This window comes from Onychomys torridus, chromosome 10 (assembly GCF_903995425.1).
Source record: "Onychomys torridus chromosome 10, mOncTor1.1, whole genome shotgun sequence".
Lineage (NCBI taxonomy): Eukaryota > Metazoa > Chordata > Mammalia > Rodentia > Cricetidae > Onychomys > Onychomys torridus.
The window spans coordinates 70,410,915-70,436,860 of record NC_050452.1 but is presented as its reverse complement, the minus strand read 5'-3'; the positions used below and the strand labels follow the sequence as shown (position 1 = coordinate 70,436,860).

The following is a 25,946-nucleotide window of genomic DNA, read 5'->3' as shown; positions in this document are numbered from 1 at the left end:
GTTGAATATATTTTCTATGCCTTCAAGCTGGTATTCTTCTATCCCTATTATTCTTATGTTTGATCTTTTCATGGTTTCCCAGATTTCCTGGACATTTTGTATTATGACTCTTTTGGCTTTAGTATTTTCTTTGACTGATGAATCTGTTTCTTCTATTGATATCCTCCAGTCCTGAGATTCTCTGGAAATCTCTTGTATTCTGTTGGTTATGCTTGCATCTGTAGCTCCTGTTTGTTTACTCAGATTTTCCATTTCCAGCATTCCCTCAGTTTGTGTCTTCTTCATTGCTTCTATTTCAATTTTCAGGTCTTGAACTGTTTCCATCACCTGTTAGATTGCTTCTTCTTGGTTTTCTTTAAGGGATTTATTTCTTCCAATTTTTTTCTTTATTGTTTCCTCAATTTCTTTAAGGGAATTTTTCATTTCCTCTTTAAGGGCCTCTATCATCTTCATAAAGTTATTTTTACAGTTTTTTTTCTTCTACTTCATCTGTGTTGGGGTGGTAGGACCACTAGATTCCAGTGATGCCATATTGCCTTCTGTGTTGTTGAATGTATTCTTACACTGTCATTTACCCATCTCGGTTTGGGATAATTATACGTACAGGTGTTGCTTCTTGTGATGTCTCTGTTGGATGGATCTTTTGTTCCTTTATTTTCTGTTTCCTTTATTGCCTTTCAGTCTGAATGGCCAAGGGTTCTGGTGACTGGCTGGTTGTCAGGTCCAGTAGGGTTGTTTCAGCTTAGGTTTATGGGGGGTTTGGATGCCTAGATCCAGAATTCCTGCTCAGGGATTGGTTGGTTTCGTGCTCAGTTGGTCAGGGGTAGAGTGTGTGTCTTTGTCTCTGTTTTCAGAGCCAAAGTGTTTCATTCACTGGCCTTTTTTAACCTTTTGTCTCTGGTTTCAGGGACAAAGTATTCTTCTTTGGCTCTGGTTTCAGGGTCAGAGTGTGTTTCTTTGGCTGGCCCTTTTACCCTACATGTAGGGCTTCATAAATTCATTTTTCTGTAAGTTTGCAGGTACAAATAATATAAAAATGGATATAATAATGTTTGAACAGATTGTTGACATCAATTTTCTTTTCTACAAAATACTGTTGTGTAACTGAATGCAAGTGTGTTGGATAAAAATTTTCCCAAATAATAAGAAGCTTTCATGTTTTTTTTTTCAGGTACTCAAAGACTATTGTAATACGTATGGCTTTAACAGAATGATGTCACACAAAAAAACTTTACTCCTGTATAAACTGCAGAACTTTACCACACTGACTACATTTACAGGGTTTCTCTGCAAAATGTCATTTTCTCATGATTTCGAAGACTACTAATACATGCAAAGGCTTTACCACACTGATTACATACATAGGGTTTGTCTCCAGTATGTGTTCTTTTATGCATTTGAAGAGTACAGTGTTGTGCAAAGGCTTTACCACACTGATTACATTCGTAGGGTTTTTCTCCAGTATGTGTTCTTTCATGCCTTTGAAGATGACTGTGACATATAAAGGCTTTACCACACTGATTACATTCATAGGGTTTCTCTCCAGTATGTATTCTTTTATGCATTTGAAGAGTACAGTGCTGTGCAAAGGCTTTGCCACACTGATTACATTCATAGGGCTTCTCTCCAGTATGTGTTCTTTTATGTACTCTGAGATTCTTGTTATGTGCAAAGGCTTTACCACATTGACTACATTCATAGGGTTTCTCTCCAGTATGTGTTATTCTATGCCTTTGAAGAGTACTATGATGAACAAAGGCTTTACCACATTGGTTACATCCATAGGGTTTCTCTCCAGTATGTGTTCTTTTATGCACTTGAAGTTGATTGTGTTGTACAAAGGCTTTACCACATTGATTACATTCATAGGGTTTCTCTCCAGTATGTGTTCTTTTATGCACTTGAAGATTAGCTTGATGAGCAAAGGCTTTACCACACTGATTACATTCATAGGGTTTCATTCCAGAATGTGTTCTTTTATGTATATGAAGTTGACTGTGTTGTGCAAAGGCTTTACCACATTGATTACATTCATAGGGTTTCTCTCCAGTATGTGTTCTTTTATGTATTCTGAGATTCCTGTTATGTGCAAAGGCTTTGCCACATTGATTACATTCATAGGGTTTTTCTCCAGTATGTGTTCTTTCATGCACTTGAAGATTAACATAATAAGCGAAGGCTTTACCACACTGATTACATACATAGGGTTTCTCTCCAGTATGTGTTCTTTTATGTATTCGAAGTTGATTGTGTTGTGCAAAGGCTTTACCACATTGATTACATGCATAGGGTTTCTCTCCAGTATGTATTTTTTTATGTATGCCGAGATTCCTTTTATGTGCAAAGGCTTTACCACATTGATTACATTCATAGGGTTTCTCTCCAGTATGTGTTTTTTCATGCCTTTGAAGATGACTGTCAAATGCAAAGGCTTTAACACATTGAGTATATACAGAAGGCTTCTCTCCACTACTACTTCTTTCATGCCTGCAAGGATAATTGGCACATGTGAAAGCATTACCACATTCAATACACTGTAGAATCTTTATAACTGAATTAATTTCACTATTTGGTTCAATTGTAAAAAGGAATCAGATCTGAAGGTTTTATTATTGTGTTTACACTCATGTTGTTACCCTTCACTAAGGGTTGTTTTGTATCTTTGAAGATACCTGTGATGGTAAGATCCTTTATTTCATGGTTTACATTTACAGAATCTTTTTTCTGTATGAAATTTTTCACATATTTGAAGAGAATTGGAAAAACTCAGAGCTTTACCACCCTTATTGTATTCATAAACTTTCCTATAATGTGAGTCATACTACATTTGCAAAGTGAACTAGGACAAACAAAAGTGTTTACATAGTCCTAGTATTCATAGGGCTTTTTTGCAGTGTGAGTTTGTTGATGTATTAACAATGAAACTGGAAAACCAATTACTTGTATATTTGAATCAAATTCAACATGTATACTCAAAGTGGGGACTGTTATACATTTTCTAATTGTTCTTAGAGAGAGGTATGTTAAATTTTTCCATATCCCTATGCTCATATGGCTTTTATCCAGAGTGACATATCATATACCTAGTAAAGGGAAAATAGTGAATAAAAAGGTTTCTACATTGAATTTACAGTTTGACTTTCTGTTCCTCTAGAAATGTGATGTAGGTATTAAGGTTTCTCCACAACAACTTTCCCTTGACTCTTGACTCTAACTGCCTCTCTCACTAAACTTAGCACAGTCACAACAAGTACATGAATTACACTAGCTTTTCTATGGACTATTTGCTTATTAGAAGGTTTTGGAGATATACTCATCACCTCTTCAACATGTATAGCTTCTGTAATATGAGTGGTATGAAACTAAGTAGACTGGCAGTTCTACAGCCTAGCTCCCATGGTGTTATGATTCAAATGGTGATATCTGTTAAGGCATAGTTTCCTTGTCTTCTGTCTTAAAATAATGCCTTGCAAATGCAATTCACCTACCTGAAATTGAGGTATATGGTTTTATGAGAATTTAATAATTATCAATGCACAATGCACATTAAGCTGTGCTCATTTATACTGTTGCTTTTGCTTAAAACTTCCAGGACACATTAAAATTTCTTCAGAGGCACATTGATATGAGCTTGCACATGAAAATTACCTTTCATGTCTTCTAGAACTTTGACAATGTTCTTCAATATTATGGTCTTCCCAACTGTATCCTAAAATATAGTACCAGAAAATGTAGGTTATGCTATTGAAAACTGCAAAATTTAAGTTACTGTCTTCAGGGTACCTTAGAACCATGCCTGATTTATTCACCTCACTCTTCTTAACCAAATTACAGAAGAACATAAAAAACAAGGAATAATTGTCTCCTTATTTTAAAACTTGGAAGGAAAATTCAATCTTACCTATAGTAGTGAGGTTCCAGTAGGTCTCCAGCATCACATCTTTGTAGAGATTCTTCTGGGAAGGATCCAGCAAAGTCCACTCTTCCCAAGTGAAGTTGACATGCACATCATCATAGGTCACTGCATTCTAAAATATCCCAGACATGTATACAACAGAAAGCATGATACTGACAACATTGTAAATGTATACTTCTTTGATAGTACAGTCATATAATTCTGGTGTTCCTCACACTTATTCCATGACATAGACATTATAATGTAATCACCATGTCATTTTAGAAGGAAACTGAATAGGAGGTTCACGTCATTCCTGTACCCTGTGAATGAAATATCAACTTGCAAGAGAAAATGCCTATTAAACATAGACAAATAAACAGGTCAACAATACAGAGTACACATGAGAGAAATTATATGAATAATTACTAACTGCAAAAAAGAAAAATAAGATGGAGAAGCTGGGTGTATTGGTTCATACCTTTAACCCCTGCACTCAGAAGTCAGAGGTGGGTGTATCTGTCTCAGAGTTGAATGCCAGCCTAGTCTATGTAATCAGTTACAGGACACCAGAGGTACCTATTAAGACCCTGTCTCCTGTGCAAAAATCAGTCAAACAAACAAAAAAGATAGAACTTAGAGGTTTTTTTTTTTTAACTAGAGTTCTTATAAAGAGTTACACATTCACTCCACTTCTGTATTCACCTTCCACAAACCTGAAGTGCCTCAATTTAAACTGTAACATCAATAATATTTTACTAAAAGGCACTGCATGATGAAACAGTTACAAATGTACAGATGAAAGCATTAGCAATAAAAATGTTGATCATAACACAGGGCAGAAGAGATGGCTCAGTAGTAAAGAGCTCTTGCTGGTCTCACATATAAGTGGGGTCAATTGCCAGTACTTACTTGGGGGAATCACAACTATCCATTATTCCAAGTTCAGGGTTTCTGAGACAATTTTTTGATCACTGTGAGGACCAGGTAACCATGTGGTACATATCCACGCATACAAGTAAAGTACTCATTTTCATTAAAAAATTCAAAACAAACATAACAGGCAGGAAGAAGGTGATGTACCTGCAATACAATGACTCAGAAGGCTCAGGCAGTATTAATGCCATGAATACATGTCATCCTGGGAAACAGAATGATACCCTCTGCCAAATTTTAAATTTTAAGTTATGAGTAAAGCTCAGTACAATAGCATATACTTGACATGGACAAAAACCTACATTCTAGGCCCATCACACAATAATACAAAAACAAAAAAGCCAAGAATGTTGGCCCACCTTTAATCCTAGCACTTGTGAGCCAGAGTCAAGGGGAATCTCTGAGTCTGAGGCCAGCCTGGTATATAGAGCTATGTTCAGGACAGCCAGAGCTACACAGACAAACCCTGTTTTAAAAAACAAACAAATTTAAAAAAAACCAGAAGGGTAGCAAACAGGCTTAGCAATGAATATCAATTGCTTCTACTGAATCTTATATGATTTAGGGATAGAGTCTATAATGGTGGTGAAGGAATGACAGGAGAAGAAGGAAGCTGGCTGATTAGTTTCAAACACAACACAGTAGACCCAAAGGATAGGAAGTGGGCTGAGTCTATAGAGACTCATATCACATCCCCAGTGAGGAATTTCATCAAGGAAGGCTCCTTCTACTAAAGGTTCCAAAAACAATTGATAGAAAGTCACCAAGGAGAAACACATATTCAAATACATCATCCTATCTGGGAGGTATTTTATTCAACTACATTCTGATCCAGGTCACTATAGGCTCATGGTCATCTATGAAGAAAATGCATTTAGTCACTTCAATGATCCTCATAGTCTGCATCAACCCCTATACTGTTCAAATGTCCAAAGTCTCTTCTGACACCCAAGACAATCTCTTAACCATGGTATCTTGTAAAATCAGAAAACAAGTTATATCTTTCAAACATACAATGGTACAAAATACCATTCACATTCCAAAACAGAAATAGAGACATAGTGGGAGAAGATTGGACCAAGGTAAGACTGAAGCACAGCAGCACAAACATCAAATCCTGCAGCTCTGTCTCAGATTCATGGAACTTCAATTTTAACGGGCTTAGATGGCCCTATCCCCGAAACTTCTCATACATCTCTCCCTTCAGTTACTTTGACTTCCTATATGCAGGTAGCTCTCCCTGGAAGATATCTCATAGGTTAGGTATCTCAACATCTTGTGGTCTCAAAATGCAACCCAGGCTGTTATAGAATATTATTTTAAGATGTATTATATTTGCTTATGCTGTGGAAGATTTGTTTTAATGATGCAAAGATGTGTTGCATTCTTTTATGTTGCATTTGTTTAACTCTGTGAAGCTGTGATACTTTGCTTGTCTAAAATACCTGATTGGTCTAACAAAGAGCTGAAAAGCAAATAGTTTGGCAGGAAAGGATAGGTGGGGATGTCAGAGAGAGAGAGAATAAATGGGAGGAGGAATCTGGGAGGAACAAAAAAGGAGAAGCAAGAAGTGGACACTGGGAGCCAATCACCCAGCAAGCCATGGTGTAAGAATTAATGATCGGTATACAGAACAGAGAAAGATAAAAGCCCAGAGGCAAGAGATACATGGAATAATTTAAGTTATGCTGGCTAGAAAGAAGCCAAGGTAAGGTCAGACATTTTAAGTAATATTAAAACTCTGTGTGATTGATTTGGTAGCTGTGTGGTGCCCCACCCCCCAAAAAAAAGGAATAAAGAACAAAAGAGCTAAGAGCAAGAATAATACCAGCCAACAACATCCTGGCATACCAACGTGAGCCTTGACTTTCACGGCTCCTTTAAGAGTTTCTTCCAGGTTGGAGAGATGGCTCAGAGGTTGAGAGCACTAACTGCTCTTCCAGAGGTCCTGAGTTCAATTCCCAGCAACCACATGGTGGCTCACAGCCATCTGTGTTGAGATCCGGTGCCCTCTTCTGGTCATACATGCTGTATACATAATAAATAAATAAATTAAAGAAAAAAAAAAGTAAAAAATGCCCATGGCAGTGCAAGTATCTGCATTCTACAGCTAGGAAGGTTGAACACAGTTTTCAGTCATGCACCTCCTATTGGGCTGCAAGCTTTAGGCTTGGCTTTCACAACCTGAGAAGCAGACAGAGCCAGTCACCAAAGCCACAGGCAGAGGAACCAGAAATTGCTTAGCAGTTTAAAAGTTTTCTCATGTACTCAAAAAAGACTAAGTGATATGCAGTAAAAGAGGATCAGATGAAAACAACAACAACAACAACAACAACAACAACAAAAATCCGACCAGGTTCCAATGTTTTACAACGAGAGAAAAGAAAATGGGTATAGACAACACTCATAGAAAGAAATAAATGGATTAAAAACAGTAGGCTTTAAAGAGACAGTAAAAATAATACAGAAGAGAGAAGTCATGTAAACATGGGAAATACACAGGGAGTCTAGATCCTATATATTATTGTGTTGATTTTGAATTTTTTGAATGTTGATGAGCAAAGAACAACTGCTTGCAGACATGGGATTGTAAACTGGACTGCAAAACTAGACACTTAAGGCTATCTTAACTTTAAAATGGAAGTAAAAAAATATATGTGTCAAATGGAAATAAAAAATGCTTTGGAGAAGAGTTTTTGCTTTTATTCCCATAGGAGATGAAAGGCTATGGATTCCCTTCAGGAATGAGATGGATCAGATTTTATCAGGGGACACCTCCTGAATATTGACAGGTGATATCTACCAACAAAGATTATCACCTGACTTCCCAGGACTTGGCCATTATCTCAAATGTTCTCTCTGCAACCCTAAAGGTGCCTTCACCTATAGACTACAGGAAGCAGTTTGGAGAACATGATGCCCACATTCCCAAGAGGGGTGTAGAAGGCTTTTGGTTATTTGGTGAGTTATGGATGTGTGTTACTACTTAGGGGAATATAGGATTAAAAAAAACCAACAACTATTAATCTCAGATATTTTAAATTGGCATGGATTTTGGTATATTGACAAAAAAATTAAAGTTATTTTTTGTTACACTCTATATGTGTGTGTACTTCTTTTCTTTTGGTTTTTCGAGACAGGGTTTCTCTGTGTAGCTTTGCGCCTTTCCTGGAACTCGCTTTGGAGACCAGGCTGGCCTCGAACTCACAAAGATCCACCTGGCTCTGCCTCCCGAGTGCTGGGATTAAAGGTGTGCGCTGCCACCACCCGGCTATGTGTGTACTCTTGTTTGGGGTATTGTGCTTTACACCTCATTTACAAATGCAATGTATAATTAAGAAATGAGATTAGTAGTTAATTTATAATAATCAAACTTGTAGTCACATTAAGTGCTTTTCAAGGTTAAATAGGTATATTTTAGACAGATAAATGGTCTTCAAACACTTCAAACACTTATAAATGTGGCATTTAAAATGTTTTGTTAACATAAGGTTTTTTTCATGACAATGAGACACATCTGCTCCTGGCAGTACCAATTTACTTCATAAAAGGATGATGGGCATTGAAGAAACTCCATGGGAGTTTGCTTTCATTGTGGCAAGACTAGCCAATTGGGCAAGAAACTGCTTTTGCCTTGACTTCTTGACAGTGTGCTGTGCAGACTGGACATGCAGGACCCACAGGAAACTGACTACTGAACTTTGCCAAAACAAGGCAAGACAGTCCTTTGAAGTTCCTGTTTCACTGAAGAGTCTGTCAAAATATTCTGTAGGACACAGAGGAAAATGACTGAGAAACTTTGTCAGTACAAGGCAGGACCGTCCTACAAACTTCCCACTTCTCTGAAAAGTCTGCCAGATTCTCAAGGCATGTAGGCTGAAGATGGATGTCCAAATATTGTAGGGGAAATTTGGGTGACTGTCCAGTCAGATGTCTCTGTTGTTAGGTAATATTAATTCCTTCTGGGCTCTTTGATGGAATTAAAGACCAAATAATTAGAGTTTCTGTTTTCCATAGTTATGATAGAAAGCAAATTAGGTATTAAATTTTAGAGCCACTAAGATGGGATGGATGATGGAGTATTTTCTCTGAATTTACTAAATACAAACGGTCTAAATATTGTAAATGTAATTCTTACTTGATAACTGTTTTGTTGCATATAGTTTTATTATGTTAAAGTTAAAACCTTTTATTTTATTTAGACAAAAAGGGGAAAATGTGGAATATTATTTTAAGATGTGTTATATTTGTATATGCCACCATGGAAGATTTGTTTTAATGATGCAAAGATGTGTTGCATTCTTTTATGTTGCATTTGTTTGACTCTATGAAGCTGTGATACCTTGCCTCTGTAAAATTCCTAATTGGTCTGATAAAGAGCTGAATGGCCAATAGCTTGACAGGAAAGGATTGGCAGAGCTGAGAGAATAAATGGGAGGAGAAATCTGGGAGGGAAAAAAGGAAGGAGGAGTAATAAAAGGAGAATACACCAGGGGCTAGCCACCCAGCTACACAGTAAGCCACAGAGTAAGAAGATAGGTATACAGAATAGAAAAAGATAAAGCCCAGAAGCAAAAGATAGATGGGATAATTTAAGTTGAGAAAAGCTGGCTAGAAACAAGCTAAGCTAAGGCTGGGCATTTCTAAGATAGAATAAGCTTACATGTGTGATTTATTTGGGACCTGGGTTGCCCCCCCCAAAGAGTAAAGAGAAACAACAACAACAACAACAACAAACTGGCTGCATCACTACAGCTTTATGCAATGTACTTTCAGTCTCCTCACTGGGTTTCTGACTCCATCAAACACAGACGCCTGCAACAATGCTGAACTGTAACCACAGACTAAGAATCTATGACTTTAAATTTTGATTCTTTCTTGTTTCCAGGACCAGCACATGATGGGTGATCCTGCAAAGCTTGACTTCTTAATTGGGATGGACACTAACACACTTGGAGCACAGGTACAGCAGGTTTTGTATGAAGTTGCTTCCTGGGGCTAGAAATCACTTTGCTTACTCCTTCCATAAATTGAGGGTTTAGCTGGATGGAGTCTTACCCTTTGGGCATCTTGCTAGCCTTCAATTCCAGCACAAGGGTTTTCTCAATAATAATGATAAACTCCTTGAAATTTTCTGCCTATTTTAGCATTTGACTGCCATCTGAAACTACTTTTTAGTTTTCATTTATTTCTGTCCCACTTGTTTTTTTTTCCACTGTAGACCTGAATGAATCATCAGTAATAACCACCTAACAGATTCAATATTCCATTTTAAAAAATTTCCCAATATTTTTTAATTTTGCCTTACTAAATTTCCAGGGCATAGGCAGAACAAGAAAGATTTTGGAGCCAAAGTATCACACAAATGACCTCTAGCTCAATTTTTATGGAGTCTATTTCTAACTGAAATCCTATGATTTCAATCTCCACTTTCTGCTATTATTCTCAATATCCTCATCTTCCTGGTCCTACAAGAACAGCCAATTAAGTTCTGTGTACAACTTTCTATGGTTTTTGCCACCTAAAGTCTTGATACTTTCCACATTCTTCCAAAAGTCAACATTCCCAGGTTCTACCTAGCAATAAAATCACTTTTGGTGTCCCATTTTTGTTCTAACCTTTTCTCTGTTGCTATGATTAAATCCATTAACCAAAAGATTCTCAAGTAAAGAACAGGATTATTTGGCTAATTCTGTTAGGTTACAGTCCACCATTTTGGGAACTTAGGACAGAAACTCAATCTAGCAACTGAAGGCAAAAATCCATGGGCAAAGATTGTTTCCTGGCTTTCTCTCTTGCCTAGTCACTGTCTCATGCTCAGATTGCTCCCTTGTTTAGGCCCAGGCCCACTTTCTTAGGAATATTGCCACCCTCAGTGGAGGATCCTTCCCACATCAATCATCAATCAACACAGTCTCTCAGTCATAGCAGTTTCTGGCTATTATGAATAAAACTCCTATGAACATAGCTGAACAAGTATTCTTTTGGTAGGATGGAGGAGCATCTTTTGGGTATATGCCCAGGAGTGGTATAGCTGGGTCTTGAAGTAGATTGACTCCCAATTTTCTGACCGTTGCATATTGATTTCCACAGTGGCTGTACAAGTTTGCACTTGCAAAAGAAATGAATCCCTTTGTTCCATGTCCTTGACATATTAGGTGTCACTTGTATTATTGATCTTAATCATTCTGACAGGTGTAAGATGAAATCTCAAAGTAGTTTTGATAACCATGATGGCTAAGGATGTTGAACATTCTTCAAGTGTTTCTCAGCCATTTTAGATTCCTCTACTGAGAATTCTGTTTAGAGGTGTACCCCATTATAATTGGATTATTTGGTTTGTTGTTGTCTAGTTTCCTAAGTTCTTTATTATCCTGAGTAAGGCAACCTTAAGCACATAGACAAACATGGAATATACTCACTTATAAGTGGATATTAGCAATTAAGTAAAGAACAATCACAGTAATCACAGTACAATCCACAGATGCAGAGGGGCTAAGTAACAAGACTATCTCTAGGGGAGATGCATGGCTCTCCCTGGGAAGAGGAACAGATTTTGTGAATGTACTGATGGCAGGTGAGGATGGGAAAAAGAGGGATTAGATGGGTAAGGAAGGGACAGAGGGGGAGAATACAGGGAGGGGTGACTGGTATAGGGAACTTTTAGCAGGGGATATGAAAACAGTGCAGTGCAAACTTGCTAGAACCTATAAGGGTGACGCTAGTGAGGACTCCTAATAATCAAGAATATGGAGGCTGAACCAGCCATCTTCTGTAACCACATAAGGCTCCCAGTGATGGGACTGGGACACCAAGCCACAAAACATTCAACTCATACTTGTCCTGCCCGAAAGATGTGCTGGGGCAAGGGTGGCTCAGAGTTTCTGTAGTAGCCAACCAATGACTGGTCTAACATGAAGCCCACGCTGTGAGAGAAAGCCCGTGCCTGACACTGCCTGGACAGCCAGGAACCAGAACTTGGATGGCTCAGAGAAGCAGGGTAGAACCAAATACATCTAACCAAGAAAAAAAGTCAATGAAATGATTTGTAACAATTTTCTGCTATAATCATGTATTGGTGCCTAGCCCAATTGTCATTAGAGAGGCTTCTTTCAACAGCTAATGGGAGCACATGCAGAGATCTCTATACAAACATTTAGCTTGAGCTCTGGGAATCCTGTGGAAGGAGGGGGTGAGGATTGTAGGAGCCAGAGGAGTTGAGGAAACCAGGAGACTATAGCCCATAGAATCAACTAAGCAGGGCTCACAGAGGCTCAGAGAAACTGAAGTGGCAATCATGGAGCCTACATGGCTCTGTGCCAGGTCCTCTGCATACATGCTACGGTTGTTTAGCCTGGGGTGTTTGAGGGACTTCTAAGTATAGGAGTTAAGATGTCTCTGACTCTTTTGGCTGCTCTTGAGACACTTTTCCTCCTATTGGGTTACCTTGTCCAGTCTTGATATGAGGGTTTGCACCTTGTTATGATGTGTTGGCAGATATTCCTGGGAGCCCTGCTCTTTTGTGAAGTGAAACAGTAGCAGTGAATCTGGGGAAATGGAGGTTTGAGGGGGGAACTGGAAGGAATGGAGGAAGGGGAGGCTGTAGTCAGATGTATTGTATGAGTGAAGAATAAATATAAAGAAAAATGAAAATGCATTTAGTCTAACTTCAATGATCCTCATAATCTGTAGCAGCCCAAATAGCACAAATGTCCAAAGTCTCTTCTGACACTCAAGATAATGTCTTGACTGTCACATCTTATAAAATCAAGAAACAAATTAAGGATTTCCAAAACAGTATGGCACAGGATATATTCCCATCCAGAAAAAGAGATATAGGACTGTGTTCTAGCCCCCAACTCAGGCAGACAACCCCTGCTCATGTGAATATCACACCAGTCAGAGGAACAGGAAGGTAAGCCACTAGCCTATGAAACTTCCACTTTTCCTACATCCCCACAGACATAATCCTCCCACCAACCCTACACCAAAGCTATGTTCATACCCCCAAATCAAATAGATAGATAGTCTCTGCTCAAGTGCAGGCCACACCAGCCAGAAGAACAGGTAGGCAAACTGAGGCAAAGACTCCCTACTGGACCAGAGGCCATGCCAGCCATCAGATATCCATATAGGCTGTTCACATGTGGACCTCCTTCATTCTTTCAATAACCTCCCAACACTACTCCCAATTCCACTTCCCTCCTCATCTCTGTGTTGTGGACTCCAACTTTGGTGGAGACCCCTTGCTCAAACCCAACACACCATCTGCCAGAAGTCCATGTAGGCCACCTGCCCACAGACCTCCCACATTTTCTCATTGCCTCCTCAACACTATCCCCAAACTTCCTCCCCTCTTCCCCCTTTTCAGCCCCCAAATTGGGCAGATACTACCTGCTAGAACAAAGGCCACATGTACTATAAGATTTCCAGTCCCCCAACTTGGGGTGAGAACCCATGTTCAATCACAGGCCACATAGACCAGAAGACCAGAGAGCAAATAGAAACCAAGGAACAAAACATCCATCCAACAAAGACAAGCTGAGAAATTGGCACCTAGATCCACAATCACCTGAAACCCAGATACCTGGACACCAGCATAAGAATACAATCAAAACAGCCAGAGCAATGTCACCACCAGATCCCAGCTGTCCTACGACAGCAAGCCCTGAATATTCCAACACAGTGGAAGCACAATTAAGAGACATTAAGACCACCTTTATAAAGACGATAGCGGTCCTTAAAGAGGAAGTGAATGAATCCTTTAAAGGAAGTAGGGAAAGGATAAATTAAATATTGGAGAAAGTGAATAAATCCCTTAAAGAAAAAAAAAAAGTGGAGGAAATGAATGAATCTGTACAAGACTTGAAAATGTAAATAGCAGCAATTAAAAAATGCAAACTGAAGGAATTCTGGAAATTAAAATTTAGGTAATTGAACAGGACCTACAGACGCAAGCTTGACAAAAAGAATGCAAGAAATGGAACGGAGAATTTCAGGCTTTGAAGATATGTAGAAGAAATGGATATGCCAATCAAAGAAAAAGTTAAATCTAAAAATTTCCTGAAAGAGAACATCCAGGAAATCTGGAACACTATGAAAAGACCAAACCTAAGAATAATAGGAAGAGAAGGAGAATAATCTCAGCTTAAAGAAAAATATTTTCAAAAAAATTGATAGTTGAAATTTTCCTAACTTAACGAAGGACACAGGAGAACAGAGCCCACAGAATCAACTAAGCAAGGCTCATCATAGTGGCTGAGACAGAAACAGCATAACAGCCTAGAGGGGTCTGCACCAGGCTCTCTGCATATGTTATGGTTGTGTAGCTTGATGTTTTTGTGGGACTCCTAACAGTGGGAGTGTGTATGTGTGTGTGTGTGTGTGTGTGTGGGTTATCTCTGACTCTTTTGCCTGATCATGGAAGCATTTTTCTCCTACTAGGTTACTTCATCCAGCCTTAATGTGAGAATTTGTGCCCAGTCTTATTGTAACTTGTTATGGAGGGTTTTGTTGACATCCCTGGGATATCTGTTCTATTCTGAATGCAAATGAAGGAGGAGTGGATCTGGTGAAGAGGGGAGCAGTAAAGGACTTGGAGGAGTAGAGGGAGGGGAAACTCAATCAGGATGTAATGAATGAGAGAATAAATTTTAAAAAAGAAAGAAATGTGGACACAGTGAGAAAAGATTGGACCAAGGCAAGACTAAAACTCAGCAAGGTAAACAACAAATCCTGTAGCTCTGTCTCAGACAGGTGGGGCTTCATTCTCAAAGGGCTTAACTCTATCCCTGAAAATTTTCATGTGTCTCTCCTTTGCTACTTCCATACTCTGCATGTAGCTCTCCATGGCAGACGTTTCATAGCTTGGGTATCTCAATATCCTATCATCTCAACATACAACACTGGCTTCTTCTTCACAGCTTCATGTAATGAACTCTCACAGTCTCCTCATTGGGGTTCTGACTCTGCCAAACATAGATGGATGCAACAGTGCTGAACTGTAACCACAGAGGAAGAATCTATGACCTATAAATTGTGCATTTTTCTTGTTTCCAGGACCAGTACAATGTGGGTTAATCCCCCCCAAATTTGCCTTATAAATTGTGATGGACCCTATCACACTTGGACCAGAGTTGCAGCAGGTTCTGTATGAAGTTGATTTTGAGGATTAGAAATCAAGTTGTGGGCTGGAGAGATGGCTCAGAGGTTAAGAGCACTGGTTGCTCTTCCAGAGGTCCTGAGTTCAATTCCCAGCAACCACATGGTGGCTCACAATCATCTATAATGAGGTCTGGTGCCCTCTTCTGGCCTGAAGGGACACATGCAGACAGAATACTGTATACATAATAAATAAATAAATCTTTAAAAAAAAAAAAAAAGAAAAGAAAAGAAATCAAGTTGCCTATTCCTTCCATAAATTGAAGGCTTAGATGGATGGAGTCTTACACTTAGGGTACCTTCCTAGGCTTCACATGCCAAGAAGGGCCTTCTCTTAAATGGTGCTAAACTTACTGAAATTTCCTGCCTTTGCTTCACCATAGGACTCCCATTTGAAACTACCTAATGCTGTTTTTCTCTAAGAAACTGACTTTTTATTTCTTTCTGCACCACTTCTTTCTTTTACACGGTAGACCTGATTGAATCATCAGTAATAAACATTCAACAGAATCATTACTTTGTCCAAGAAACTGGCTAATTACCTTTTTTGTTTGTTTTTTTTTTCCGAGACATTGTTTCTCTGTGTAGCTTTGCGCCTTTTCCTGGATCTCGCTCTGCAGACCAGGCTGGCCTCACAGAGATCCACCTGGCTCTGCCTCCCAAGTGCTGGGATTAAAGGCGTGCGCCACCACCTCCCTGCGGCTCATTACCTTTTAATTCTGCTTTACTCAATTCTCAGGGAATGGAGAAAATAAGAATGAATGGGGACAAAAATATTATAAAAATACCTAGCTAAATTTTTCATGGAGTCTATTTCTCACTGAAATCCTATGATCTCAATCTCCACTGTCTTTGTTACTTTCAAAACTCCCATAGTCCTAGTCCTACAAGAGTAGCTGACTAAGCTCTGTGTGCAGCTTTCTATGACTGTTGCCATCTAAAGTCCTAATATCTTCAACATTACTCCAAAAGACAACATTCTGAGTTCTTTTGTTCTAACTTGCTTGTTTCTAACCAAAATCATCTCAGATAATTGCTGTGGGATAATGCTTTTGTACACTGGTTTAATAAAATGCTGATTGGCCAGTAGCCAGGCAGGAAGTATAGGCAGGATAAACAGACAAGGAGAATTCTGGGAAGAGAAAGGCTGAGTCAGGAGAGGCTAGTCTGCCATCCAGGGAGCAGCATGTAATGGCACACAGGTAAAGCCATGAAACATGTGGCAACATATAGATTAACAGAAATGGGCTGAGTTTAAGTGCAAGAGCTAGTCAGTAGTAAGCCTGAGCTAATGGCTGAGCAGTTTTAATTAATATAAGTCTCTGTGTGTTTAATTGGGTCTGAGCTGCTGAGGACTGGGTAGGACACAGAAAAACTTCAGCTACAGATAATGAACGGGTTTATTTGGCTGATATTGCAAGATCACAACCCACAATTGTGGGAGCTTGGGATAGAGACTCATACTGGGAACTAAAGGCAAAAACCACAGGGAAATTTTGCTTACTGGCTTTCTGTCTTTCTTGGTCACTGTCTCCTGCTCAGCTAGCTTTCTTATCCATCTCAGGCCCACTTGCTTAGGGTATTGCGACCTTAGTAGAAGAGCCTTCCCATATCAATCATTAATCAATACAGTTGCTCACAAACATAGTAACTGGTGATTCTGATCTAGGAATAGCCTCAATTGATTGTTCCCTCAGATAACTCTAGGCTATATCATGTTGACAGCTGAAACTAATTAAGACAAAGAAACAATAATATATGAGGAGGGTTTGTTTGTTTGTTTTTTGAGACAGAATTCCTCTATAGCTTTGGAGCCTGTCCTGGAACTCACATAGACCAGGCTGGCTTTTAACTCACAGAGATCCACCTGCCTCTGCCTCCTGAGTGCTGGGGTTAAAGGCATGCACCACCACTGACCAGCCTTGAGAAAGTTTTAAAACCACAAAATGAATATATTAACCATATCAATCAGTTAAGCTGCAAAAACCCAAACATGAAGATAGAAACAACTGGAAAACACAGATATGCCAAGAAATGAGAAGCAAGCCTCTGAAATCAAGAAGAGAAAACTGTCTCTCCACAGAAACTTCTCAAACCAACAAAAACTCAAGGAACTCAAAACATAATATAGTAAAACTTCTGGAAAAAAAGGGTGAATTTCCATAATTTTCCAGAGAAACAATAAATTTAGATGACAATTATTAAAATCAACAACATAGATGGCACCAGTGACCAAACGAGGCAAAAAGACCTATCTACAAATATACATCATGATCCCTTAAACAAGAGTCTAATCAAAATTTAACCACAAGAAATCACTGGCCAGCACTCATCCCGTGCACTCAAGTTCTCTCCTTTGCTAATAATAGAAAATGGACAGGGAGCGGGGGCTGTTCCACAAAAACTGGAGAATTTTGTGTGAAGGCTTCTGATGTTTTAACTTTGTAGAAAATAGTTTTGATTACTAAAAGGATTCCATTCTCTTATAATAAAGAAAAGGATATTATTAGGATCACTTAGGCATCATTTTGTTTCCTATAACTGCATCAGAGTGAGGAAATGTAAGCTTTTCCAAACCAAATACAAGAGAACAGATTTTTAAAGAAACAGTGTTTGATTTGTACCATACACCTAAAGCATCTTGTTTGGCTCTAATTGCTTTATGAGTCACAAGAACTTTCGAAAAAGTTCTTTTTTTGAAAAAGTGCATGCATGTCTCTGTGTGTGAGAGAATATGCTCCATGCATATACAGGTGACATATAGGAAAAGAAGGTATGGTGTGGTGGGTATTGTGTTCCCTGAAATATTGTGTGTTCCCCCAAAATAAACATATCTGGGGTCAGAGAACAGACAGCCACTAGAACAAAGCCAGAAATGGTGGCTAGAAAATAGGAAGAGTAAGCCCTAACAGAAGTTGGGCGGTGGTGGTACACACCTTTAATCCCAGCACTTGGGAGGCAGAGCTAGCCAGATCTCTGAGTTCAAGGCCACTTTAGAAACAGCTAAGCATGGTGACCCACGCCTTTAATCCCAGGGAGTGGGGGCAGAAAGAAAAAGGTATATGAGGCATGAGGACCAGGAACTAAAGAGAAAAAAGCATTTAGTTAGTCAAGCATTTGGCTGGAGAAGTATTCAGGCTTTGGAGCAGCACAGTTCAGCTGAGAGCCATTGGGAAGAGGACTCAGAAGCTTCCAGTCTGACGAAACAAAACCAGCTGAGGGACTGGAGAGGTGAGGAAACTGTGGCTTGTTCTGTGTCTCTGATCTTCCAGCAATCACCCCAATAACTGGCCTCGGGTTTGAGTTTCATTAATAAGAACTTTTAAGATTCATACTACAGTATGGTGTCAGATCCTGTTTCTGGAGTAGTAGGTGGTCATGAGCCTCCAAACTTGGGCATTGGGATATGAACTCAGGTCATCCCCAAGAAGAATACATGCTGAGCTACCTGCCCAGGCCCACAGAATTTTTTATCCAATAAACTAAAAGTCTTTCATAGATTAACAACAACAACACCTAAATAAACACAGAAGTAAGTAAATGACCCAAGGGAACATGATGCATCGATATTAAGATGTTGTGTATGGTAAATCTGCAATATGAATTGGATACAGTCCAAAGAAAATTCCCAACAATTTATAACAGCTACATTCACAGTGGAAACACTCAGATGCTCAATGGGATTATGAAAAAAATAATACGCTTATTGACACAATGTGACTTCTACAAAACTACAACAATCAAAAATATTTGTGAAAGAATAAAGTAAAGAGAAAGAGCCAAGAACAAAAGCTATATATATATATATATATATATATATGTATGTATATTCAACTTTTAATCAAAAGACAAATGGAAACTCAGCCAGGAAAAGTGTGATCTTGACCAATGTTACCAATTTCCTATAATTTTATGTGTATAGAAATTAACAGACTTCACAATGACCACAAAATTAACTCAAAGTGACCCTTAAACAGTTATGCTTATGACCCTCCAGCTACTGGTATTTCCTCCAAACAGAGATGCCCCAGTTGTGGAATATTATTTTAGGATGTATTACATTTATTTCTGCTGTGGAGCATTTATTTAATGATGCAAAGATGTGTTGCATTCTTTTATGTTGCATTTGTTTAACTCTGTGAAACTGTGTTACTCTGCCTGCCTAAAACACCTGATGGTCTATTAAAGAGCTGAATGGCCAATAGCAAGGCAGGAGAGAGAATAGGTGAGGCAGCAGGCAGAGGGAATAAATACCAAGAGAGAAAAGGAACAAGATCAAGGAGTGAGAAAAGACGGGGCCAGCCACCCAGCGATATAGCCAGCCACAGAGTAAGAGTGATAGTACAGAAGAAAAGGAAAAAGCCCAGAGGTAAAAGGTAGATGGGATAATTTAAGTTATGAAAAGCTAGCTAAGGTTAGGCATTTATAAGTAATAAGCCTCCATGTGTGATTTATTTGGGAGCTGGGTGGTAGGCCCCCCCCAAAGAGCCAAAAGAACAAAGAATAAAAACAACCAACAGGCCCCATGCACCATCACTCTCTTGGCAAATGGCGTTAATCTCCTCCTATGGCTCTGCAAACTTTCATGTCTCCTGGTTTCAGGTAAACCCAGCCTCAATGATGCCTAATCAATCATACAACAGTGTAGAAGAATAATTTAATGTCTATTTCCTGCCACATAGGTTATGGCACATGATGTGGAGTCTGCTTTATACTCCTGCCCAATACCATGCAAGTTCAGAAACTTCTTTTCTCTCCTGGAACTAAACTCTCCTAAATCAGGTCAAGCTGATATCATAAATTAAAAAACATTCTAATCATGTATTAAGTGAAGGATGATTCCCTTCACTTGTTTCTACCAGTTTCTAAATTATCTGTAACATTTATAAGACAAACCTGAGAGTGGAGTGCAATGTTCAGAACTTCTAGAAACCAGACCTTCAGTTTCCCAGTCTGTCTTCCCACTTCCCACTAAAAGCAATGCCTGTGTGTGCACACTGGACAGTGACATTCCATGTATCATATTCTTCCACAACAAAGCTGCAGAGCCTCCCCTTCCCCAGGAAATTTCACACAGGCAGGCTCAGCTCATCACAGGAACCAACAGAACCATAGTCTAGCTCATGGTCCATCCAAGTCCCAGCAGAAATGACAGCACAGCACACCTGCTCTGAACACCCCACACTCACCATGCCATGGCTTGTGGTCTTCCTTACAACTAACTCCGTACAGCAGAAGCAGAAAATCCTGGAAAGAACCTGAAAGCTAGTACTCCTATTGCTAAGCCTTGCTAAGTCCCTATTAGCTAGGGTCACCCTACTGGGCCTCAGAATATTAGCAGCTCCCTTACTGGGTGAGCAGAGATCAAATGACTCAGACAGCACAGGCCTCCCCAGCTCTGCCCTTCCAGCCCAGCAGACGGGGCCTTAGTCTGGAAAGTTTGCATTTTAGTGGACATTTTTCCACTCTCCCAAAACGTCCTATTCTTTGTCAAAGGCACAGGGTCCTTTGTGTGCACATTCCATTACACACTCAATGTCCAGTGCAGCCAATCCTTTGCTTCTTAGCTGGGAAGTTCTGTAGCCAGACATAGGTCACATTCAAACAGTGACTGTTGTTAAAGCAAAAAAGAGACCATGAACTAGAAAACAATGAGGGGGTCATGGTAGGGCTTGGGGGCAACGAAGAGACTGTGGATATGATGGAGTTTTTATTTCAAATAATTATTTTGAAAAGTCACAACAGGCTTTCAGGCCATATGCTCCAGAGACCAGGGATTTGTATGAGAGCATACCAAGGATTACTCACACATTTTCTCTCAGCCTGTACATCTTAAACCTGGAAAATACCAATCCTGTTAGGCAGGGCTACAACTTTTTATAAAGATCCTCTATTTTGGTTGAATTAGTGTAACTGCAGTAATTTAGTTCCATGATAAGGTCAGTCCTTTACCCAGATTCTAGATGGTCCTGGTCTGTGGACCTCAAGAAATGGGCAGTCAGGACATTTATGGAGCATCTAAGATTGGTTACATGTCTCAAGTTTGCTAATATCAACTACTACCAAAAGCAGGAAAGTGCTCACGCTCCTTCCTGCCATTCCCTTTCTGTGCTGTGACTATATCAGCTTCAAAGTTGGTCAGTGAACTCAGTTCTTGCACAGGTCCTTCTTCATTTGTAACTCTCCAATAAAAGTCACAGAGACTGGAGGACACTCATTTACTATTCTCTTATCCTTCTCCAGTCAAGGCCAGCCTAGGAGGAGGTGCAGGACTGTCTTACCAGCACTAGGCAGCAGAGGCAGGTTTAGGTGTTCAAAATAATTCTCAACTTCATAGCTCCAGGCAAGCCTGGGCTATACAGGAGATATTACTCTAAACAGAAATAAATAAATAAATAGCATTTGAGAAAAAAAAAAAGAACGAAATTCTTAATGATCAAGAAACATTAGAGAACAGAAACAGAGATAAAAGCACTAGTTCACATAAAGAAAATGTTTAAAAATGATACCAATCATTTTTTTAAATGATGAAAATAACATATTTTTAAGATTAAAAACCTTAGCTATATTGACTTTGAAAAAGCGTAGGCCCTTCCCTAATAGAGGGAAAGCCATTAATAAGAGACTGATTGATCTTGCCTCTTTGCACATGTTGGCTGTTGAGATCTTTAACCTGACACACAGAGTTACAGCCTGTTTCTCAAACCTCTAAGCTGACTTAAATGAACATATCTGCATAGGAGAGTTCCCTAATTGTAAATTCAAATATTTATTGCCTCAAGGTAACTTTCTCAAATTGCACACCCACCAATCTGGTCTGTCTTCATGCACATGACATGAATGAATACATGCTGGGAAATTAAAAATTAACCCCTCCTGCCACAATCATATGGGTGACTTTTTCATTATGTTGACTGCAGCAGCTGATTGCCTGCCCTGTCTCCCCCTGCAGTGTACACAATTCACTGATCTTTCTATTCTGATTTGAAGGCAGAAGCCATGCTCCACATGCAAATCCTTTTCCTGGAATTGAAATGGACAGTCAACTATATGATTCAAATGGATAATTTTAAAACTCTGAAATGGTACAGACATTTAAGAATTTTGGAGGTATAATACAGAGGACAACAAGGTCACTGCTCTGGAGTACAACAGTCTGAAATCAAGGCCACGTGTGTCAATAGAACAGAGCTTGTCTCAGAAACATTTTTCTAAAAGGCTGGAAATGCAGCTGCTCTAGAATTATGTCTTTCCAGGAAGAAATCACTCCACACACTGAGGAGATTATTGAAGAAAAATCTCATTAATGAGAGCATGCATCTATCTCTGGCTAATGCTCAAAGAGGAGCCAGCCTAGACATATTTTGCATTCCACATATGCTATCATCCTTATGTCTTTTAGGTTCAGGCTTCAGGTTACACGTTGAACAATTTAAATAGGGACAGGAGACTGCAAGTCTAGCCACGTAGGAAGGTGGCAGACTTACATAGCAAAGGCATTATCAGAATTATTTCTGAAGTATACCAGTTAACTGATACAGCAGGTCATTTTCAGTGACAGGATCCTGAGGTGAAAGTGCCAGGGAATGAGAAAGATAGAAAAAGTATAAAGTAGAAGAAAGAAAAACTGGGTTGGGGAGGTTTTGTACAAGCTAGGTCTCATGCTAAGTAAGCTTCTTAAGAAGAATAGCTTCTTGATACTACGTCCAGGGGTAAAAAATGGAAGGAAATTAGGAACTTTATGAAGTAAGCAAGAAGAAAGTATCATACAATGGTACAAACTCAGGAGTAGGCTACAAGCAATGCTACACAGGGGGAACACAGGGTATCTCCAGAGCATTACCAACTAAGCCCACAGTGGCCTTGGGACTGGTAGCCATCGCTCCACGTGGTGGGAAGCATTGGGTTCTCAGGATCTGAAGCAACCCTCCACAAAGGCCTCAGATTATTACCAGCTCTATATTCCTGGTTTTAGAAAAGGAGCTCTGTTTTATTTTCCATATATCAAGACCTTAGGCAAAGCACCCAAGGCCCAGGCCCCAGACTGTTAACTCTCCCAAGATGTTCCTCCTCCCTGCGGGAGGGCTTAAATGATAGCTCTGCTTGACCAGTCCTTAACACATCAGTGTTTAACTTTTCAAAATATTGTCACCTGGTGTCATGCTGCCCACCTCTCAGAACTATGCTTTTCTCAAGAAGAAAACTGGAACTTTAAGGCGCACCAGGCCTTAAGGTTGGCTGTGACCCTGTAATACCCCCTTGAGCAGTAAATCAGAAGCCTGTCCTTTGATATGGAGATGAGCCTAGTGACTGGCTGTAAACTAGGTGTGTCTCCTTTGTAATGGTTTGGAGCCAAATGTCTGGACAATCCTGGTGGGGGAAAAAAGTGGATCCTAGCATACTTATCTCTACCAAACCTAGTTAACATAGTATCTTTGGAGTGTTTTATTTAGAGACAGCCTCCCTTTCTCCTTTGTGTAAATCCTTCATATCACCAATTCCACTCTTCTACATCATAGCTAAGTAATGGAGTGCTAGCCAACACAAGAGATGCCTTTTAGCAACTCCACAAAATTAACTGTAAGCGGACCTTACACGTGGAGGCTAAATGCAAGTGCTGAATGTCTACAAGACACTGGAGAAACTAGGCCTCTCCAAGTTTGGCAACTTGCCTTCCATGGATGCACCAAAGCATGTTGTTGTTGACTATGAATATATTTCTACACACGGGTCCCTGTCCCAAATTGCTCTGCATAGAGGCAGCCCACAGAGCAAAGTTATTCAGAGGCCTGTGCCTGGGTCCAGGAAGTTGCAGGGACCACATGGATACTCACAGAACAGGAAATCTGGCTGCAGATTCCCACCCAGCTCCGGGGAGGACCCACCACACTGGCTTCTGTGCCTCCCCATCGGCTCTTCCCCACCTGGAGACAGCAGCCCCTCACTCACCATGTTATGGCTTCCCAGCTCGCCCATGGCCCCCTCACAGCTCCCTGTAGCACGGCACAGGAAAACGCCAGCTCCTCTGCAAAACCAAGCCTGCTGTGTGGCTCCCGGAAGGTTCCTGCGCCACTTCTGACTGGCAGTTTGGCCTGGAGGCCCTGATTGGCTAGTAAGGCCCGAGTGACAGAAGCACCTCCCATAGGATTACAGTGCGCTTAAAGGCACAGCACGATGGTTCTGACCCGGCCTTCCAGCCTAGACCAGACCTTTCTCAGAGCTGCAGAGATAAGCATTTCAATAGCGCGTGCCCCAGGCTCCAGTTGCTGGTCCTATTGTCTTCCTGCATTCCATAGGCACTTCCCATTCCTCCTCCTGGGCACACTGTGGCTTGCTCGTACGGTCCTTTCCTCAAAGTTGAGTGTGGAGTGATTACCTGTCCCACAGGTGGAAGGATGCCCAGAATACTATTTTAAAGAGAGATTTAAGGATACAAAAGGAGATGTTTGTTCTTTGGCTTCATGCTGAGTTCAGGTGAACTGAAGGTATGTTCTACCTGTTAGTCACAGACACTACATAGAACAAGGAGAGAAATGCAGGAACCAGATTTTAAAAAACCATAATGATAGATCTTTCTCCCACCAGAAGGCTGGATGATGTCTCCATTGCTTTCAAAGTTTTCTTCTGGAATTCAGGGCAACTCTTGACAAATGAATAATAATACAGAGAGTAGTCTTCAGAGTAAGTTGAATGCTTAGAGAATAATGGAGCTAGGAAGAATGTCTTTATGAATACTATTGCTAGCCAGCACATCTTCCTCAGTAGGTGGATGAAAAAAAAAAAACATGGCTGCATTATTCAAGGTTCTCTACATGATCGGGACTGGTAAAAATCAATCTCTCCATGTACGTAGAAAGTGGATTTATTAGAATGTCTTACAAGCTGTGTCCCAGCTAGTCCAACAATGGCTTTCCACAAATGGAAAAAATCCAGTAGTTGTCCGTCTATGAGGCTAGATGTCTCAGCTGGTCTTCAGTGTACATCAAGTTCCAAAGAAGTAGGCTCTATAAGGAATGAATTTGGTAGGGCAAGCCAGCAGAGAGAGAGAACTTCCTTCTTCAACATCCTTTATATATGTAGGCTGCTACCAGAAGGTGCAATCCAGATTAAATTTACATCTTATTCTTTGTTTGATGTTTTCTTGGTGTTTTTGAGACAAGGTTTATCTGTGTAATCCTGAAACTCATTCTGTAGACCAGGCTGGCCTCAAACTTAGAAAAGTCAACTGCCTATGTCTCCTGAGAGCTGGGATTAAAGGTGTGTACTGCCATCATGATGCTAAAGGTGGATCTTGTTACTTTAAATGATCCAGATTGAAGATGGGTCATTAATTTCAAAACCTTTATGAAAAAAAAAATCCCTCAAAGGTGTACCCGATGCTTTGGGTTTTAGGTAATTCCAGAGGTAGTCAATTTGACTACCAAGAATAGCCATAACAATAGCCAAGGCAGAAGAAATGAGAAATATTTCTTACCTGCAGGATACAAGGAGAATGTGGGAGTTATTTCCAAAGCAATGCTTTTCTTAAGCAAGGAAAGCATGGAATTTTACTTAGGACATCTGGACATGTTCATGTAGAGTTCTGCCTATTCTTATGCATGCTCAGTTAACAAATCCACTTCTGAACATGGTCATAATGTAAGAGCAGAGACATTTGGGGACATTCTTACCTCAAAGTCATGCAGGAACATATATAAATTATAAAAATGATGGAAAGAAATGCCTTTGGCATGTTCATCTTCTACTACAAACTCTTAGCTGAAAAATCAAGTATATGACACTGGGAAAGTAGACTGCTTTGGAGCCTGTGCTACCTGTCATTCTTAATGTTTGATCTAAAAGATAGCTGTACCAATGCCACAATTCTCACAGATACAAAAGACAGAGAACACAAAAAGAGAAACATCAAGGAAAAGTCACCCAACAGCACTAAAACATCTGCTCTTAGATGAGT

The 25,946-nt window shown here is 39.8% G+C and overlaps 1 pseudogene; it reads right to left on the bottom strand.

Annotated features, from left to right (window-relative positions):
* Window positions 1-441: 441 nt before the first annotated feature.
* Window positions 442-24,055, bottom strand: LOC118592210 (annotated as a pseudogene).
* Between the last annotated feature and the right edge of the window lie 1,891 nt (window positions 24,056-25,946).